The sequence below is a fragment of the Theobroma cacao genome, chromosome 2 (genome assembly GCF_053813885.1).
Source record: "Theobroma cacao isolate CCN51 chromosome 2, ASM5381388v1, whole genome shotgun sequence".
In the NCBI taxonomy this organism is placed as follows: domain Eukaryota; kingdom Viridiplantae; phylum Streptophyta; class Magnoliopsida; order Malvales; family Malvaceae; genus Theobroma; species Theobroma cacao.
Window position 1 is genome coordinate 50077249 of NC_142640.1, and position 9073 is coordinate 50086321.

Sequence of the window (9073 nt, forward strand, 5' to 3'; positions counted from 1 at the left end):
TTTAGATGATTGTGGGGAGATTCATGCTAACCTCCTGCAATGGGGATGTATAGAACTTGCAGGGCTTTTGATTGAATTCGCACTGCAGAGGTTTGATGTTCTATAGTTCTTGCTAATTTGAGAAGTAGGTGGAGCTACTCCTTCTGTTTCTTTTGCAATTGTGAATAATATTCAGCTCTTAAAATATATATATATATATATATATATCATTTAACTGCAAAATATTATCTCGTAAATATATAAATAAATAAATACATATATATATTAAAGTTAAATTTGAATAACGGGATGTTTGAGGTATAGGATAAATGAGAATTATTTCGTTTTATGTAATTCAAGAATATATATATATATTTCAACTACATGTGAACAAGACAAATATGAGGAATGCTCCTACCAAAGTTTTTCAGCTTAGGATTCTGGCATTTAGCAAAATGGGAACAAAGGAATTCAAATCATAACCTTTGGGGTAGAAAAAATATTGCAAATGCTAATTCAAAACATTAAAATTAAATTAAAGAACAATTAAAAGAAAAAGGGGGAGGGGCCTATGTGAATACATTAGATGGCATCATATGATTGGGGAATTACAGAAAAAAAATTTCAAAAAGAAAAATTAATTAATTATTTTAATTGATGGAAAGATTTCAATTCCTTTGATCAGTGATTATGCTCACTACATCTCTCTTGTCATAATGCTTTTGCTTGATCCATCAAATCCCATATAAAGAAAAGGGGCCCCTTTCCACTAACCAATCCCTCTAACTAATCTTTCACGTCTATAATTCATCCACGCGTTGTTAATTGAGGAATTAATTTCTTTTTTTTTTTAGGAAAAAAAAATAAACAAACAAACAAATCAATATGGACCGACGGGTGTCATAGATCGAACATGCAAAATATGCAATATTCTTTCCCATAGCTAGCATAAGCTATGGAGGAATATTAATAACCCAAAAAAAAAAAAGAATTCATTTTTGTTAAAGATTCTTTCCCACTTATAAATTATTGCTACTACCCATGATTAAGAGAGGTCACTCATTTTTGGCTGCAAGATTGGCATTTTTTTTCTTCGGGTGATTAGCCAAAAATGTTCCAAGTCATGTCATTAATAGGGAAAAAAAAAGCATCTAATCCTCCACTTTTTGGAAAGTTCGGCGATGAGAGAGAAAGAAAATGCAAGCTGAGATTGAAAATTCGAGAAAATAAATAAAAATTAGAATCGTATAATTTTTATGTAGCAAAGTCATTGTCATGAACATATTAGTTGCTTAGATGGGCACTTGGGGTTTCTTTTTTTCTTTTTTTTTTTTTTTGGGGTTTTGAGTAGGCGAAATTCACGGATTTCTTGTTCCCCTCTTTATTATGAGTGAAGATGACATAAAGGTAAGACATTATCATCTGGTAGAAGGAAGAGAGAAGGTGGTACATATCAAAAAAGAAATTTCTTCTTTCAAAGATGGAAGGAAGAGAGATGGATGTGCGTGTGTGTGTGTGTGCGCTTGAAGGTGACGTTTGCCTAACAATGTGTTTTATTTGGGGGATTAACATTCTTTCTTGTGGAAATGGGATGGAAGCAAAAGGAGGGAAGGGCACAAGGAATACGTCTCTCCCTTTGCTGACCCTTTCCCACTTGGCCTTTTGTGCTTATTGACTTAAATTGCTCCAATCAAAGTGTCCCATTCCACCCCTCCTTAGTTATCTTTCTCTCTCAAAAACTCCACCCCCTATGACTTCCTAATCAATGCCAAACTTCAAGTCCAAGGTACATATGTGTATAAATCTACATCATATGTTTGTATACCTTCAACCTCTCTTGATGTTTTTGTCCGTCTCATTTTCATTTTTTATGCATATCCAAAATTTTTCCAAGAAAAATTCAAAACCCACAAGCCATCCATTTTAGATGTAGTTGAAACCCTTCAAATTGGTTGTTGATCATGTAAAAGTGTATGTATAATAGTCTGTAATTATCTTTATATATAATTTAAAAAAAACTAAAAAAATAAGAAAAATCAACGATACCAACATTGAAAATATATATCATAAAATATATCCTATTTAAAAATTATAACTATTCAAACTCAGACAAATCATAATTGAGCAATTGTAAATATATATATGTACACATACATCTCGATGGTTGGAAAAGTATGCATGAAAAGTTGCCACATCAAACAACAAACTTCAATGCTAATTGCCAAAGTAATTTGGCCTCTTTTTTCCCCATTCTTAATATTATAAACTATGCTAATAAAAAAGAGATCAATGAGAAAAAAAAAAGGAAGAGCAAGATTTGGGGAGATAATTAATTGGAAATATAATAAAAGAAGTGGTTGAGATAACCATTCTTTTAAGGCTCTTCTAACATCTATGCTTATTTATTTATTTTTTCCTTTTTAAGATCGGTAACCTAAAATCCAAGCTATAAAGTTAATGTTAGAGGAGAATCTTTTTTTTTAATTGATGTGGGTGCATTGGTTTTAAACCCACTTTATGGTATTGGAATGGGCCCTTTGCCAGATAAACCCCAAACTAATATGCAATCTATGTCATGTAAACCACCATACATGTCACATGGGTAGCCCCACCCCCTCCCCCTCTTCCCTCTCTCCCTCTCTCTCTCCCCCCAATTTCACTTCTCTTACACTCCAAAGGCAAAGAGGGAGAATTAAAAGCAAACCAAAGGGAAAAAGAAAAGAAGGAAGAAAAAGAAAACACCTTAGTTGTACGACAGAGACATTTTCTTCATTTACATTGTTTATACTAATCATCCCCTTTCCCCCCAATTGTCATTGTTGGTATCCCCCCCTTCTCTCCCCTTTCAATAATTACTATCCCTTTGTTTGCCTTTGCGTTTCCTTCTAACTCAACTCTTACGACACCCGTCCGCACACGCACACGCACACATAAGCTTTAAAAAGCAAAACTCCAAACCCATCTCACGCACTCTTAAGAGAAAAAAAATTATTACTACTAAAATAACAATTATGTGCATGACATATTGGACAAATTATGCCCACCATTTTCTTCCACATGTTAGATTGCGTATTAACAACCGCCACGACTCCTTATTTAATCGATGGATACGATCTTATCATCTTTGAGAAAAGTCTAAAAGAAAAAAACACGATACATTCAACAATAATTCAACTATAAACACAAGACATATGTAAATCAAGAGATTTCAACATAAATTTGAAGTCAAATTGAGAAAACGGTGTTGATTTTTTCTTCTTACTTTTCGAGTATAAAATCAAAGTTTTTGAGTGAGGTGGGATTTACTCATTTAAACCCCTTTCTCACCCTCCAATAATGCTTCACATGAGAACACGTCTTTACACAAGTGAGCAACACGTGGCGGTGACGCATTGGTTGGAAGGGTTGCCTCGGTTCATGAAGGGGGGGATTATTATAAGTGGTTAGTGCACGCCAGAATCTTTTTGTTAATTTATTAATTTATTTCTTTTTCTTTTTTTTTTTTTTCGGTTGTTGTTGGTTGGGTGTGGGTTTTGGGGGATAGTGGAGTTGCTTGGTTTTGAAGTTTGTTTTATTATTGTGTAATTGTACACATTTATTTATATCTTTATTATGATATTTTTAAGTCTTTAGAGATGATGTATGCACGTGGCCATGTTTACCAAATTTAATTTTTATATTTATTTTAAAAAATTGATAGAATTTTTAATATATATTTTTTAATTTTTACTATGAAGCCCTTTCTTTTATGTGCTATTCGTAAATCCCACCCTACTTTTACCCCAAATGGAAATTGCCATGAGGAGAGACCAAGATGCTGTAAGTTATCATTCCAATTTATATCAAATTTTGTGATAGACCACTAAATCTTACTGATTTTAACAATTAATAAGATCAAATAGATGATGCGAATAAATTAGGTTCAGATTGAATTTTTTTTTTTTTAATGTTCACGTACGGTAATTATTCATGGTTATAAATGTCAAGTACAAAAATGCTAAAAAAACAAGAAAATTAAAAACTACTTTATCCAGGAGGAATTCTGATTGTACTCTACATTAATAATGTGGAAGTAAACAAATAGATGTAATAGTACATATTTAATATTGTCAATAAATTTTTATTGTAGTGATAAGAAAAAGGATGTACGCTATACTTTAAAGCATATTGATTTCAGTTACATTTCGTTCAAATTGATATTAAATATTTAAGAAGTATATGGACCGTTACTTTTCTTTTTAATATGAAAACCAGCTCAGGAACATGTAAAATTTAGATTGTTGATTAATTAATTCAACAGAAATATCAGCCAAAATCGCCCCAATAGATTTTTTTTTTAATCAACCCCATCCAAGACACAAAGTTTATTTTATGCCATTGATCATGCTCCACCTAGTTTTACTACTAAAAATCAAAACTTATACTATAATAATTATTATTAAAGTGATTATAATGATAAAAATATGAATCATCATCATCATCATTATCGTCTTACAATAAATTATGTTTTAAGTTGGAAGCAAAAGCCGGCACAGACGGACATTCTCCCATGTGTACTGCTCTCATATTTCTGCCCCTTAATGCCTTTCTTACCGATTTTATAGGCAAGTGTAGAGGCGGCCCCTTGATTCAAAAAACAAATTCAGCATTAAAAATTGCAAAAAAAAAAAAGTACAGGGGCTTTATTTTATTTATTTATCTTTTTGCACTCAAAATTAAAAACGCCATCATCCACTTAGAGCGCCCCACGTGCGCCGACACGTGGCTCGTTTTCCCAGACCGATGTCTTTGCCTTTCGATGGTTGCGCGTTTGCCCCATAAAAATCTATCCCTTCTGGCACGTGTGTACACGTGTGTGCGTGTTTTAGATGGCCTGTTCCCCTTTTTTTTATTTTTCAGTCACGTGCGCCGCACGTGTCCATTCGTCGGTCTCCTCGGTCCTCCTCGACGACGCCGTCAGGTCATTCACGCAAAACCACAACGATCCAAAATTCGCAACTAAAAAAGAAAAGAAAAATTTATTAAAAACCCGAAACCAACCCTTCATTAAACGAGTCAAAAATCAGCCTTACCCTTTAATTCCATGGGAAAATCGTCTTTTGACGCGCTGTCGAATCACATTGGCCATAATTAGGAGGAACAAAATTTTCACACTTGCCATTGTTATCAACAAAAAATTATTAAAATATTTATCCGGCGGGGGAGATAAGTTTTAAAAATTAAAAAATAAAATAAGAAATATTATCTTGTTAGGAATTCTCAATAGGTCAAAATGTCGTCATACTACCGGGTGATTTTGAGCCGTCTGATGTGAATACTGAGAGACGTATTTGAGATAACAAAAGAAAAAGAAAAAAAAATAAAAACAAAAGTCGGTGTGGGACCACTTAAAACCAACCTTGACGGTTTAGAACCACATCCACCAAAGGAGCTGACTCAGAAACAATTACAGCTAGATTTTGCTTTTCCCATTTCTTTTTTAGATAACATTTGTTTCTTTGCCTTTTATTTGTTTTAATATAATTTAAAAAACTTTATTCCATTCTTTTTAAAAAAAATTGTGTGCAAGGTTCGACATTTATAATTTTTTTAAAATCTTTTTACATGTTCAATATGTGATCAAAATATATTTTTTAAATATACTATTTTCTTACATTTAATCTGAAAATGATTTTATCCTCGTTGGCCACCTTACTTGTATCCTATTTTGAGGTGTTTGACATAAAGACCGAGTATGTTTTAATATCATTTTGAAAAGATTAACATTATGAGATACACAATATTTACGTTTATAAATTTTTTATTATTCTCTATCTATACAATATAAAATTAAAACATCATATTTATATTTTGAGATGTTTGACATGACATTTAAATTTATATTTAATACATATAATTGTTAATATATAAATTTTATATACTATCAATGAATCAAATGTAATCGTTACACATATATGAAATGACAAATTATGATCTATTAAATGAGCATCAAATATAAATATTTATTAAATTATTTTTTCTCGTTTGATAATTGGCCTTGGAGGAGATGGCACGAGGGAAGTGGTCACTTTCATTATCTGATTTTTGACACACCCAAACATCCTATTCATCAAAGGGAAAAAGAGGGTCACTAAAATCTTCTGTAGCCAAAGAAGATAAATTAAATTAATGGGATTAATCAAAAACGGGATTAACATTGACCTGGTCGCATTACCCCAGCTGGGCCGACTTCCAAAACGCGGCGGTCGACAATTCCAAATTACTTTATTGCCCCTATAAGAAATGTCGGGTCGCTATGATTTGACAAGGGTTGTTTTGGGTAGGCGAAAGTGCGTTTCTTTTTTGAATAAGCATTCATTAATCAGAACATGGAAAACAGCGTTTTAGGACCAAACGGGGGTCAAATGATGATATTATCGTATACGACCAAAACCAAAGGTGGTGGTTGTTTTTGCCTTTTTTATCTAACTGACTGCTGCTTTGGTATGTTTTTTGTTTTAGGGTTTGACCACAATTCTATTTCATATTTTCATATAAAAAAATTGTGATATACTTTTTTTTTAAATTATTTCATACATCACCGACAAAATTCATCAACGAATCTAATAAAACGACACTTAAAATGGATATTTATTTCTGAAATTATAACACTATTGAAACATTTCAAATAAAGAAAGTTTTACTTATTGTTTGCTCTACTTTCTTTTGAAATCTTTCTGTCAGCATCTACCGATGCTCGTCATCAATTTTTTTTTATTTTTTTATTTTATTTATTTAATATATTATAAATCAATAATATCAATATTTGATATAATATAAATATATAAATACGTATGTCAATCACGATAAATCAATAATACATCAAATATAAATCTTAAAAATTGGTGTTTTAATAACAAGTGAGATGGTTAAGACACACTGGGAAAAGAAGAGGAAAAGTGATTAGGGGAAATAAAGAAAAGAAGGTGTGGGGGGTGGGGGGGGTGGATGGTGATGATTATATTTGAAGGATGTAGGCAAGAAAGTGCGAAGCCGACCCCCTAATCTCTAACCTAAAATTTATAGTATGCATAATTAAAAGTAGAAATGATTATTGAGAATCTTGGCACAGTGAAAAAGTTCATCAATATCTCTGGTTATTAATTGAGAATTTTTGCTGTCTTTCTCTTTGTCTCCCTCTCTCTATCCCTAAGAGGGAAGGGAAAGAAAGAAAGAAAGGGTGAACGTATACCAAACGCAATTGCCAGCTTTGCCGGGGCGTGCTGCTACCTGAATGCTACCTGATCCCTTTACAAGTGTTCAAAACGTGGCCGTCTTTAAATTTAATTACGGCCAGCCGAAAAGGTAATTGCTGGAAATAAAAAGGAGATAGTAATTATATTTAAAATTTTACGTAAATAAATTATTTAATTTTTCAGATCATGATAAGATTTATCATATTTCATAAAATATAATATTTGATATTAATATTAATGATTAGATTTTTGTTTCATGTACGAGTGTAATATTTGTAGAATGAGGTGATATGAATTTATATATCAATAGTATTCAGTCAAATATATGTTTTGATTTTTTTTTTTAAATTGAGAGAAAGAGATTTGAACTTTATTCTCTAAATAGAGATTATACATTAATCAATGAATTAAATATTCCAGTGTATATTATATATTCTGATTGATTATTATATATATAAATATTGTAAAAGCTATTTCATATATAAACAAATATTATAATAGTTTGTAAGAAGAAAAATATTTTGTTAATCGTATTGAGTAAATTAATTATATATAGTTTCAAATTTTGCATTGAAAAAAACATCAATTTGCATCGAAAAAACATGATATATTGACCATGGTTTTATTTGAAATTTCATGTTGACTATATCGAATGTCGCCAACTTTTATATATATATATATATATATATATATATATATATATATATTCTATTATTATCAACTACTAATACTCTTGTTCTAACTTAATTATCCAAATATTAATTCTCTTTGATGCAGAATATTTGAGAGTTACAAGTTCACATACATCAATATCAATCCAATCAATCCCTCTATCCAAATTAAGTAAGGACCAAGAAAGAAAATATACACTGTGTCAAGATGGGAATTAGGTTGAAAATTTCAAGTATTGAATAGTAATTTACTATATCAATAATTTAGTTTTATTGTCGAGATTTTCTATGTTTAACTCCTAGGCGTATTAAATGAAATGAATTCAAAAATAAAAAAAATATAAATCATAATATCATATAAAATTAAGGATTTATATTCGATATGTTATTTGTATAATATTTAAACATTATTACTTAATCATAAAATATCACCTTATAAATATATAATAGTACAAAAATTTGAAAATAAAAAATTTAACATATTATTTTTAGACTATTTTGACTTAAATTTATAAATTTTTAAACTGATAAAAATTAAGAAAAAAAACGTTTCTTTTTATTTCTTCCTGGATTTAAATGAGCTAAAATGTAAGTTAGCAAATTGACTAGTCAAGATTAGCAAAGTCCAGGGACAATTATTATGATTATTATGATTATGATGATGGATAATGTCTAATTGACTGGTCAATTTGGATAATTAATTACTTAAATTAATCTTAAGCTTAATATTTTTTTCCCTCCCCAAAAAAAATTACGACTGCAATCAAAGCCGCCAGCTTACCGTACCGCAGGGAATCAAAACTCCACTAACGGAAGCAGGCGAAGGGAAACGAAAAATTGACCCCCAGCCCCGGAGAAATTAGAACAGTAAATAAAGACGTAAGGGCAACGGAGTCTTTCGAAAATTAACAACAAAAAAACAAAAAAGCGGAAAAGAGAAGAAAGAAACAAAAGAGAGGGACAGTTGTTATTCTATAACACTAGTCAACACGTGTCTCAACCGGCGCTAACTGGTTACCGGTTGTTTTCTTCCCATTTGGGGCCCCACACCACCACCGCCACCGCGCCCCCGCCCTTTCTCCTCACCACCACCCGGTACCCCTCTCCCATTTTTTTTTCTTTTTAAAATAACTTCGAAAACAATTTTCTTAATTATTTTATTTTTTTCGGAAAACAAAATTAAAAAAA